Genomic DNA, 12350 nt, shown 5'->3' on the forward strand with positions numbered 1-12350 from the left:
CTACAAATGACCCAATTTTGTTCTATTTTGTGGCTGAGTAATATTCCATTGTATATATGTACCACATCTTCTTTATCCATTCATCTGTTGATGGGCATTTAGGTTGCTTCCATGACCTGGCTATTGTAAATAGTGTTGCAGTGAACATTATGGTACATGACCCTTTTTGAATTATGGTTTTCCCTGGGTATATGCCCAGTAGTGGGATTGCTGGGTCATATGGTAGTTCTATTTTTAGTTTTTTAAGGAACCTGCATATTGTTCTCCATAGTGGCTGTATCAATTTACATTCCCACCAACAGTGGAAGAGGGTTCCCTTTTCTCCACACCCTCTTCAGCATTTATCGTTTGAAGATTTTTTGATGACAGCCATTCTGACTGGTGTGAGGTGATAACTCATTGTAGTTTTGATTTACATTTCTCTAATAATCAGTGATGTTGAGTATCTTTTCATATGCTTCTTGGCCATCTGTGTGTCTTCTTTGGAGAAATGTCTATTTAGGTCTTCTGCCCATTTTTTCATTGGGTTGTTTTTTTAATACTAAGCTGCATGAGCTTTTTATATATTTTGGAGATTAATCCTTTGTCCATTGATTTCATCTGCAAATATTTTTTCCCATTCTTAGAGTTGTCTTTTCATCTTGTTCACAGTTTCCTTTGCTACACAAAAGCTTTTAAGTTTCATTAGGTCCCATTTGTTTATTTTTGTTTATATTTCCTTTACTCTAGGACATGCGTCAAAAAAGATCTTGCTGTGATTTATGTCAAAGAGTGTTCTTCCTAAGTTTTCCTCTAAGGGTTTTAAAGTTTCTGGCCTTACATTTAGATCTTTAATCCATTTTGAGTTTATTTTTGTGTATGGTGTTAGGGAGTGTTCTAATTTCATTCTTTTACATGTAGCTGTCCAGTTTTCCCAGCACCACTTATTGAAGAGACTGTCTTTTCTCCATTGTATATCCTTGCCTCCTTTGTCATAGATTAGTTGACCATAGGTGCGTGGGTTGATCTCTGGGCTTTCCGTCCTGTTCCATTGATCTATAGTATGCTTTTGTGCCAGTACCACACTGTCTTGATTACTGTAACTTTGTAGTATTGTCTGAAGTCAGGGAGCCTGATTCCTCCATCTCCCTTTTTCTTTCTCAAGATTGCTTTGGCTATTTGGGGTCTTTTGTGTTTCCATACAAATTGTGAAATTTTTTGTTCTAGTTCTGTGAAAAATGCCACTGGTAGTTTGGTAGGGATTGCATTGAATCTATAGATTGTTTTCGGTAGTATAGTCATTTTCACAATGTTGATTCTTCCAATCCAAGAACATGGTATGTCTCTCCAACTGTTTCTATCATCTTTAATTTCTTTCATCAGTGTCTTATAGTTTTCTACATACAGGTCTTTTGTCTCCTTAGGTAGGTTTATTCCTAGGTGTTTTATTCTTTTTTTGCAGTGGTAATTGGGAGTGTTTCCTTAATTTCTCTTTCAGATTTTTCATCATTAGTGTATAGTAATGCAAGAGGTTTCTGTGCATTAATTTTGTATCCTGCTACTTTACCAAATTCATTGATTAGCTCTGGTAGTTTTCTGGTAGCATCTTTAGGATTCTCTATGTATAGTGTTATGTCATCTGCAAACAGTGACAGCTTTACTTCTTTTCCTAGTTGGATTCCTTTTATTTCTTTTTCTTCTCTGATTGCTATGGCTAAAATGTCAAAACTCTGTTGAATAATGATGGTAAGGGTGGGAAACCTTATCTTATTCCTGATCTTAGTGGAAATGGTCTCAGTTTTTCACCATTGAGAACGACGTTGGCTGGCTGTGGGTTTGTCATATATGGCCTTTATTATGTTGAGGTAAGTTCCCTCTATGCCTACTTTCTGCAGGGTTTTTGTCATAAATGGGTGTTGAATTTTGTCAAAAGCTTTTTCTGCATCTATTGAGATGATCATATGGTTATTATCCTTTGATTTGTTAATATGGTGTATCACATTGATTGATTTTCATATATTGAAGAATCCTTGCATTCCTGGGAAAAACCCCACTTGATCATGGTGTATGATCCTTTGAATGTGCTGTTGGGTTCCGTTTGCTAGTATTTTGTTGAGGATTTTTGCATCTGTGTTCATCAGTGATATTGGCCTGTAGTTTTCTTTCTTTGTGACATTTTGTCTGGTTTTGGTATCAGAGTCATCATGGCCTCGTAGAATGAGTTTGGGAGTGTTCTTCTCTCTGCTTTGTTTTGGAAGAGTTTGAGAAGGATCGGCGTTAGTCCTTCTCTAAATGTTTGATAGAATTTACCTGTGAAGCCATCTGGTCCTCGGCTTTTGTTTGTTGGAAGACTTTTAATCACCATTTCAATTTCAGTGCTTGTATTTGGTCTGTTTATATTTTCTATTTCTTCCTTGTTCAGTCTCGGATGTTGTGTTTTTCTAAGAATTTGTCCATTTCTTCCAGGTTGTCCATTTTATTGGCATAGAGTTGCTTATAGTAATCTCTCATGATCCTTTGTGTTTCTGCAGTGTCAGTTTTTACTTTTCCTTTTTCATTTCTAATTCTATTGATTTGAGTCTTCTCCCTTTTTTTCTTGATGAGTCTGGCTAATGGTTTATCAATTTTGTTTATCTTCTCAAAGAAACAGCTTTTAGTTTTATTGATCTTTGCTATTGTTGTCTTCATTTCTTTTTCATTTATTTCTGATCTGATCTTTATGATTTCTTTCCTTCTGCTAACTTTGGGTTTGTTTTTTTTTTGTTCTTCTTTCTGTAATTGCCTTAGGTGTTAGGTTAGGTTGTTTATTTGAGATGTTTTTGTTTCTTGAGGTAGGATTGTATTGCTATAAACTTCCCTCTTAGAACAGCTTTTGCTGTAACCCATAGGCTTTTGTTTGTTGTGGTTTCACTGTCATTTCTTTCCAGGTATTTTTTGATTTCCACAGAGAGTTCTTGGTTATTAAGTAGTATATTGTTTAGCCTCCATGTGTTTGTATTTTTTACATATTTTTTCCTGTAATTGGTATCTAGTCTCATAGCGTTATGGCTGGAAAAATACCTGATATGATTTCAATTTTCATAAATTTACCAAGGCTTGATTTGTGACCCAAGATAAGATCTACCCTGGAGAATGTTCCATGAGCCCTTGAGAAGAAAGTGTATTCTGTTGTTTTTGGATGGAATGTCCTATGTTGTTTAATGTGTCTTTTAAAGCTTGTGTTCCTTTTATTTTCATTTTGGATGATCTGTCCATTGGTGAAATTGGGGTGTTAAAATCCCCTACTATGATTGTGTTACAGTCGATTTCCCCTTTTATGGCTGTTAGCATTTGCCTTATGTATTGAGGTGCTCCTATGTTGGCTGCATAAATATTTACAATTGTTATATCTTCTTGGATTTATCCCTTGGTCATTATGTAGTATCCTTCTTTGTCTCTTGTAATAGTCTTTGTTTTAAAGTCTATTTTGTCTGATAGGAGAATTGCTACTCCAGCTTTCTTTTGATTTCCATTTGCATGGAGTAACTTTTTCCATCCCCTCACTTTCAGTCTGTATGTGTCCCTAGGTCTGAAGTGGGTCTCTTGTAGAGAGCATATATATGGGTCTTGTTTATGTATCCATTCAGCCAGTCTATGTCTTTTAGCTGGAGCATTTAATCCATTTACATTTCAGGTAATTATCGATATGTATGGTCCTATTACCATTTTCTTAATTGTTTTGGGTTTGTTATTGTAGGTCTTTTCCTTCTCTTGTGTTTCCTGCCTAGAGAAGTTCCTTTAGCATTTGTTGTAAAGCTGGTTTAGTGGTGCTGAATTTGCTTAGCTTTTGCTTGTCTGTAACGTTTTAATTTCTCTGTCCAATCTGAGTGAGATCCTTGCTGGGTAGAGTAATCTTGGTTATAGGTTTTTCCCTTTCATCACTTTAAATGTGTCCTGCTACTCCCTTCTGGCTTGCAGAGTTTCTGCTGAAAGATCAGCTGTTAACCTTATGGGAATTCCCTTGGATATTATTTGTTGTTTTTCCCTTGCTGCTTTTAAACTTTCTTCTTTGTATTTAATTTTTGATAGTTTGATTAATATGTGTCTTGACATGTTTCTCCTTGGATTTATCCTGTATGGGACTGTCTGTGCTTCCTGGACTTGATTAACTATTTCCTTTCCCATATTAGGGAAGTTGTCAACTATAATCTCTTCAAATATTTTTTCAGTCCCTTTCTTTTTCTCCTTCTGGGACCCCTATAATTCGAATGTTGGTGTGTTTAATGTTTTCCCAGAAGTCTCTAAGACTGTCCTCAATTCTTTTCATTCTTTTTTCTTTATTCTGCTCTGCAGTAGTTATTTCCACTATTTTATCTTCCAGGTCACTTATCTATTCTTCTGCCTCAGTTATTCTGCTATTGATTCTGTCTAGAGAATTTTAAATTTCATTTATTGTGTTGTTCATCATTGTTTGTTTGCTCTTTAGTTGTTGTAGGTCCTTGTTAAATGTTTCTTGTATTTTCTCCATTCTATTTCCAAGATTTTGGATCATCTTTACTATCCTTACTGTGAATTCTTTTTCAGATAGACTGCCTATTTCCTCTTCGTTTGGTCTGGTGGGTTTTTACCTTGCTCCTTCATCTGCTGTGTGTTTCTCTGTCTTCTCATTTTGCTTAACATACTGTGTTTGGGGTCTCCTTTCCACAGGCTGCAGTGTCATAGTTCCTGTTCCTTCTATTGTCTGCCCCTAGTGGGCAACGTTGGTCCAGTGACTGTGTAGGCTTCTTAGTGGGGGGTACCATTGCCTGCGTTTTGGTGGGTGGAGCTGGATCTTGTCCCTCTAATGGGCAGGGTCACGTCTGGTGGTGTGTTTTGCGGTGTCTCTGTGCTTAGTATGACTTTAGGCAGCCTGTCTGCTAATGGGTGGAGCTGGGTTTTGGTGTTGAGATGGAGACCTCTGGGAGACTCTCACTGATTAATATTCCCTGTGCCTGGGAGCTTTCTGGTTGTCCAATGTCCTGGACTCGGCTCTCCCACTTCAGAGACTCATACCCAACCCCCTTCAGAGCACCAAGACCCTGGAAGCCACATGGCACAGAAGAAAAGAAACAAAACAAACAGAAATGAAACCCCAAGACGAATGGTAAAAGCAAAATGAAACAGACAAAAACACACAAAGAGAAAACAAAAATGAAGGGAACAACCTAACAAGTAAACCTCAAAACGAAAACCAACACTAAACTAAGTAACAAAACGAAACACCAAAAACAAATGATAAACAGAAAGCAAACTCTAGGTAGGTCTGTGGCCCTGCTGTGGGCCCTGTGGGACCAGCTCAGACTCTGACCTCACCCGACTCCTGTGTGTACTCGCCCCAAAGCCCACAGTTGCTCCCAAAGTCCACAGCCTTAATTTTGGGAACACTTGTTGTCTCTTCAGATATTCCACAGATGCAGGGTTTACCAAACCAATTGCAGGGTTTTAATCTGCTCTTCCTGTGGCTGCACAGAGAGATTTCTGTTCCTCTTCTTTGGTTGCACCATCACTGGAGTTCAGCTTTGGTTTTGGCCTCATCTCTGTATGTGGGCCGCCCTCAGGTGTCTGTTCCCTGTCCCAGTAAGACGGGGAGAAAGCAGTGGCCGATTAGGGCTCACTTGCTCACTCAGGCCAGGGAGAGGGAGGGATATGCCAGTCACAATTGGGATGTATGGGAAGTGCCTGCGGCGGCAGAGGCTGTCAGGAATTTGCAACAGCCTCAGGTGCGCTGTGCGCTCTCCTGGGGAATTTGGCCCCAGATTGCAGGACCCTTGGCAGTGGCGGAAGGCACAGGCTCCCTGGAAGGTGTGGGTAGTGACCTGAGCTTGCTTATAGGACCCTTGGTGGCAGCGGTGGCAGTGGTAGCTGTCGTGCCCACCTCTGGGGTCCGAGATAGCAGCTGTGGCTTGTGCCCGCCCTTGGAGCTTGTGTAGGTGGTCCCCTGCTGTCTGTGAGCACATGGAGAAAGAAGCTCCTATGGCAGGCCTGCCTCTCTCCTCATGCACCTCGCAACAGTGGTCCCTTGCCTCTCTGGCAGGCCCAGGCTTCTTCCAGTACTCCCTCAGCTGTGGTGCACTAGCCCCCTCAGGCTGTCTTCCCGCCACCAACCCCAGTCCTCTCCCTGGGGTCTGAGCCTGAGCCTCAGCACCCAGCCCCCACCTGCCCAGGAGGGCAGGCAAGAGTCTCAGGCTGTGGAATGCTGGTCAGCACTGATCCTCTGTGTGGGATTCACTCCACTTTGCCTTCCACAGCCCTGTTCCTGCCCTCTCCCCTGAGGCTCCAAAGCTCCCCACCATTGCCCCCAGCGAGGGGGCTTCCTAATGTGTGGAAACTTTTCCTCCTTCACAGCTCCCTTCCAGAGGCACAGGTCCCATCCCGAATCCTTTGCCTCTTTTTTTTCTTTTGCCCCACCCAGTTACATGAAGATTTTCTTGCCTTTTTGGAAGTCTGAGTTCTTCTGCCAACGTTCAGTAGGTGTTCTGTGGGAGTTGTTCCACATGTAGATGTATTTTTGATGTATCTGTGGGGAAGAAGGTGATCTCCACGTCTTACTCCTCCGCCATCTTCAAAGCTCCCCCCCTTAGTACATTTTAAGTTCTATTCAGACATGTAATTTGGGTACTCAACAAGCAATGTACTATAGATTGTTCATTTAGATTATTCATATTATGTAATTTCTGTGTTTGTTTAACTTATCACCAAAAATTCAGAGCTGTCTCATTCAGAGAATTGCTCTAGTGCCTCTACTTTTAAATGCAAAACTGAGATTCTTTCCTGTTCTTGGTCACATGCTAAGAGAGAAGACAGAATAAACAGTTAAAATTTTCCAGGGAGTCTTGAATTCTGACCTACCTCATAGGGATAAGGATGATAATTCAGTTTTCTTAATATTCCTCAATTTCCCATTCTAGAAACATGGTGTACACAAATATATCTTTGCAAATAGGGGACCAACCAGTTGTATTAGTTTCCTAGTGCCACAGACTCAGTGGCTCAAAACAATAGAAATTTATTCTCTAACAGTTCTGGAGGCTAGATGTCCAAAATCAAGGTGTTGGTAGGGTTGGTTCCTTCTGGAGGCTCTGAGGAGGAACCTGTTCCATGCCTCTCTCCTAACTTCTGGTACTTACCAGCCATCCTTGAGCATTTCTTGTTTTGTAGGTTTATTATTCCACTCTCTACCTGTTTTCATGTGGCATCCTCCCCTATATGCCTTCGTGTCCAAACTTCTCTCTTCTTATAAGGACACCAGTCAAATCCTGTGTGACTTCACCTTCACTTGATTACATCTGCAAAAACCCTATTTCCTAATAAGGTCAGGTTCACAGGTGGACAAAAATTTGGCGGGGGGACAGTATTCAACCCAGTATGCTAACAACCAACCAACAAACTTTCATTTAGCTTCTCTTGTTGGGGCTTGGGAAGAAAGCAGAGGAGGATTTTACTTCTCCCAGTTTTTGTTGGATATCTCCTATAAAACTAGAAACAGACTTGGATGCAAGTCAGAGAAAACCCGAAGAACATTTTTTTTCTTATTCTCTTTGTTTGTAGGTGACAAGAAGTCTGGAGACAGATGGCTCAGAATAGGTACTGTGGTTCCCAGTGCCAGCTGAGGGCCAGGTGCTCCTTGTGTTCCCACTCTGTCACGCTTAGTGTGGGGATTTTGACCTTATGCTTGCTGCCTCGTGGTCACAAGATGACTACTCCACTTCAGCATCACACTTGGGCAAAAAATACACACCAACTGACAGCTCCTTTCCACAGAGCTTTCCTGGAGGTCCTATCCAGTGCCTTTCACTTAGATCTCATTGTCTAGAGACAACTTATATGCCAGGGAGGTGGGAAGAGTTTTTATTTCTTTTTAATTTTTTTTTTTTTTTTAGCAGGACACATTACTGCACTAGAACAAATGAAGTTTCATTTAGTAAGGAAAGAGGGAAAGTAGATATTGCAAGAGCAAACTAGGACTCTCTGCAGAATCTCCCAAAGTTTACCAGAGCCAGGACTCTCGTCCTCAGTGCGGAATTAGGGTTAATTGCTTTAAGTAGCCAGTCAGTGTTTATGTGTTTGTGCAACCACATGATATAGACGCAAGGACTGACTTTTTCCCATCCTGGCCAGAAACGCTGCTACCTACTCTTAACAAAATCTTGTTTTATAAGTTTCAGCAACTCTCACACTGTAACAGCTTCCTTATGAAGCTTGTGTTTTGTGAAAATATATCACTAGCTCAAAACTATAGAGCTAAAGTACTGGTTGAATAGTATTCTAGTAAATGTATATTTTACGATTGATTTTAGCCAGCCCCTATTATTGGACATTTAAGTTCTGATATATTTCTTACCAGTTTTCTTTCATATCATTTTCTCATTGGGTGACTTAAAAGTTTCCCACCCTCCTATTAGACTTAGTTACTGCGTAAAGCTGAGATGTTTAGAGAGCTTGATTTTATTAAGACTGACATCTGTCTGGGTGGGATACATTGGACTCTTCTATGCGCAGTGTAGTGGCATGAGATTTTAACTAGGCCAAGAAGTGATGACAAGATATCAGCTGATAGATAATATGAGAGTAAAGGGGAGAGAATATTAAATAGTTTTTCCTTTGCAATTGTCCCTTTTTTGTCCCCATATGCTTGGCTTCCCTTCCCCGTTATTACCATTTTACTTACCCCTAAAGTTAGCCCAAAGGTTTTATTGTTGTTAATTCTTTTTTTTTTTTTGCGGTAAGTGGGCCCCTCACTGTTGTGGCCTCTCCCGTTGCGGAGCACAGGCTCCAGATGTGCAGGCTCAGCGGCCATGGCTCACGGGCCCAGCCGCTCCACAGCCTGTGGGACCCTCCCAGACCCAGGCACGAACCCGCATCCCCTGCATTGGCAGGTGGACTCTCAACCACTGCGCCACCAGGGAAGCCCTGTTTTTAATTCTTTAAGACCAATTTTTAAAAAATCAGTCTCAGCCACCAGCTGTATATTGTCTCCTCTCTTCACCTCCACTTTGATTCTGACACAGCCATCTCATCCCAATGCATCAGATATGGGCTCTGGCCTCCAACAAAGGCTCGATTTTTCTGTATCTCTTTTCCCTTTGTTCCTGGGCCTGTCTGCTAGGGACTTCCAAGGCAGGAGGAAGCCCAGCATTACACATTTTCTCAGACCGTATGCAGCATACTAATGCTGGCTCCCTGGGCATTGGTAATTGCAGATATGGACTGTTTATGTCAGGGATGAAAGTAGGTGACCAGGTGCAGCTGCCAGGCAAAGATAATGCAGGAATGAGAATGTCAAAGTAGTTTTCTCAGGCCTTAGATTAACTTTGATTGTTTCTCTTCTTTTTCTCTCCTTGTCTATTCAATCTTTCTACCCCAGGGTTCCCAGCATCTTTCTCAAGACTTTCATCTGTTCTGCTACATTAACTGAGTTGGCTGTTCTAGGAGGAATGGTAGCCCTCACAGGAGGGAAGGGGAGAAGGATGGTGGAGGTAAGGGTATGAATAAGAAGACAAGGCAGCATACTGACGGGAAGAGTTTTATCATGTATCACAGCACCTCACTAGAAGCACCAATTAGAGTGTTTCTGAGATTATAATTCAGTTCAGCGTTCTAATTCCTAGCCAGCATGTTAAAGTATATATTGCAAGGCTAGTGATGTTATGCCCACCTCACATTTTAATACTGGATAGTTCCATCTGCCTCTGGGAATTAAAATGAACGGTGCGTTCCACATGCAGCGTGTCATTCTCCATCTTCCTTCCCTGCACAGTTGGAGCTCAGCTCATTTGTGCACCCCTGGCTTGCCAGCCTCTTATTCCTGCTTCGCCATTCCTCTTCCTCCCTTATCTTGCAGGAGTACAAGTGGCTCTTTGTTCCTCTCTATGCCTTGCAGCCCAGCACTGAAATAATTCACCCTTCCTCTCCTCATTGACAGACATGGACATCACTCTAGGAGTGAGGACAGAAATCAGCAGGCTGCCCTCTGCCCGAGGCTGAACTGGCTCCACGGGGCGGGGGTGGGGGGCGGGGGGGGTACATGTGGAGGCGGCTTTGATAAGCTCCTGTGGCCACTGCACCGGTGGACCAGCCATTGGTGCCTCCACAGTGTGTGCGTTCCTACCCCCCATGACCTGGCCCTTTGACAACAACGTTTGTTGTCATCGGTTTCCTGATGCTTGGAAGGCTGGTGAAAATCTGCAGGCAGTTTCTTAAATCTTAGAGGAGGAAAGGCTGCATACTAACTCTTTTGGGACCTGCTAGTCTCTTTTCTGTCTGGGAAGAAGCTCATCTATAGACTGAATAAGTGCTCGGTCATTGGTTCCATTTAATTCAGCAGATATTTACTGAGAAGTTGCCTGGGGTCAGACATGATGCTGGGCGAAACAAGTCATGAAAGATGAGTGGGACCCAGACCCTTTCCCTCTGGGAGCTGAAAGCCTAGTGAGGGCTGTAGTAAGACATGTTTCTGAATAGCCTGAAAATCTAATAAGAGGCAACAATTCTATAATATCTTGGATTTTAGGTAGGTCGAGATATGGCAGATTCATTCTGACTGGGACAGGATCTGGGAAGTTTCAGAAGGTGACGAAATGCAAAGAGGGCCAAGGAGAATGTGTATAATTGTAACAGAGCGTGTTTGCGGGCATGTGGTAGGGAGGAGGATGGATATGAGAAAAGGTATTCCAGATGGGAAATGAAGAAAAAAGACTGTTGTGGTTTGTGTAGGGTTGAATTCCACATATGCGTGTGTCTTAGCTTGGGATGCCACAAAAATGTCGTACATGGGGGCTTAAACAACAGAAATTTATTTTCTCACAGTTCCGGGGGCTAGAAGTACAAATTGGGGTGCCATCATGGTTGGGTTCTGATGAGAGTTTTCTTCATAGCTTATGGACAACTGCCTTCTCACTGCTGTGTCCTCACATGGGGGAGAGCGAGAGTGAGAGCCAGATCGGAGTTGCACAGCAGTGACCTGGGCACCACTCTGCTCTCTCTTTGGACAACTTCCTAGGGTCTCAGTTAACTCATCTGCAAAATGAGAGAGCAGGACTAGATGACTTCAAAGGCAATGTAATCCTTCTTTCTTCTTTTTCTCCACAACTCCCTCCATTCCTCGCTCCCTCCCTACATCTTTTCTTCCCTCCTTTCCTTTCTTTCTTCCTTCTTTTTTCAAAAAAATATTTGTTAAACACTCACAAACCTTATGCTGTATATTATGAGATGGGTGTTATGATCATATAGCACTGCCATGCTAAACATCTTGTCTATCCTTGATAACACAGTGCAGTATAGGTGAGCCTGTAGAAAGGACAAAGAGATTGTGCCACCTCGTCTGATCACCTCTGAACCACGCCCAAAGTTCTCCAGGTGCTTTTCCTCCATTACCCACACCTTCTGCCCCCTCAGTCTTGCTTTTGCTGGGCCTCTAACTGGGCAGAATTCTATTCTAGCCCATACAGAAGAAGGCAAGTGAGTCTTTCCGTACATATCGAGATTGTAGATTGGAAAATACAGGGTCTCTTGTGATGGCCTGCCTGTTCACTGAGTAAGAATACTCAATGTCTCTGTCTGCAGACTCTGAGAGATTAACCACCACCTCTTAATTGTCTGATAGCAAGTTTGTGCCGACGGATATAAAATATTAAGAAAATAAAGCCTTTACGGGTCAAACGGTTAACATTAATATTCAGGGAGTACCTACTATGTGCCTGCTAGTGAGGTCTGCTAGACTTCGATCGAGTTGTGGCTGGTGCCTTTGTCCCTTCTCTCTTCCCACAATACTCGCCTTCTAGACATTAAGTGGGAGACATTTAGTTTCCTATATCTGACATTTCTAGGAAGCCCTGTTCCTAAGAACTTGAGTTTCTGGCATCTCAGAAATTTTTCTGAATTGCCAAGAAGAGGTGACTATGCTGATTATTACTACTTTTCTTAAAACAGATAGTACTAAATAAATCAGTGCCATTTCCCCCTTCATTTAGATAAACTGATCTCAATTACCAGGAAGGCTTTGAGCATTCCAGGGTTTTTTTCTGACCAGTTTCGGCAAGCAAAGTGAAACAGCAAATCCACACGAGTCCGTGATGGCACATCTACCAGGCTTTCCGTTCCCGGCACTGCCCATCATTTGCTCTAAGTTGCCTCTCCACTGGAACAGGCAGCCTTGCCAGGCCTCTTTGTCCAGATGTCTCCCTGGGGACCGGTGACTCTGGAGAGAGTTGGGTTTTGCTGCCGTCAATTGCTGAAAACTCATGATTAGCTGGAGACTGTCAGTCACCGATTGCACCCAAGTCTGTTTTTGCACAGACTTCTTGTTTTGAATCACTTCTCCCTGCCTGAGTTTATTATGCCTTGGCTTCTCATTA

Source organism: Monodon monoceros, unplaced genomic scaffold, assembly GCF_005190385.1.
Source record: "Monodon monoceros isolate NGI ecotype Baffin Bay Population unplaced genomic scaffold, NGI_Narwhal_1 Super_Scaffold_12, whole genome shotgun sequence".
NCBI lineage: Eukaryota > Metazoa > Chordata > Mammalia > Artiodactyla > Monodontidae > Monodon > Monodon monoceros.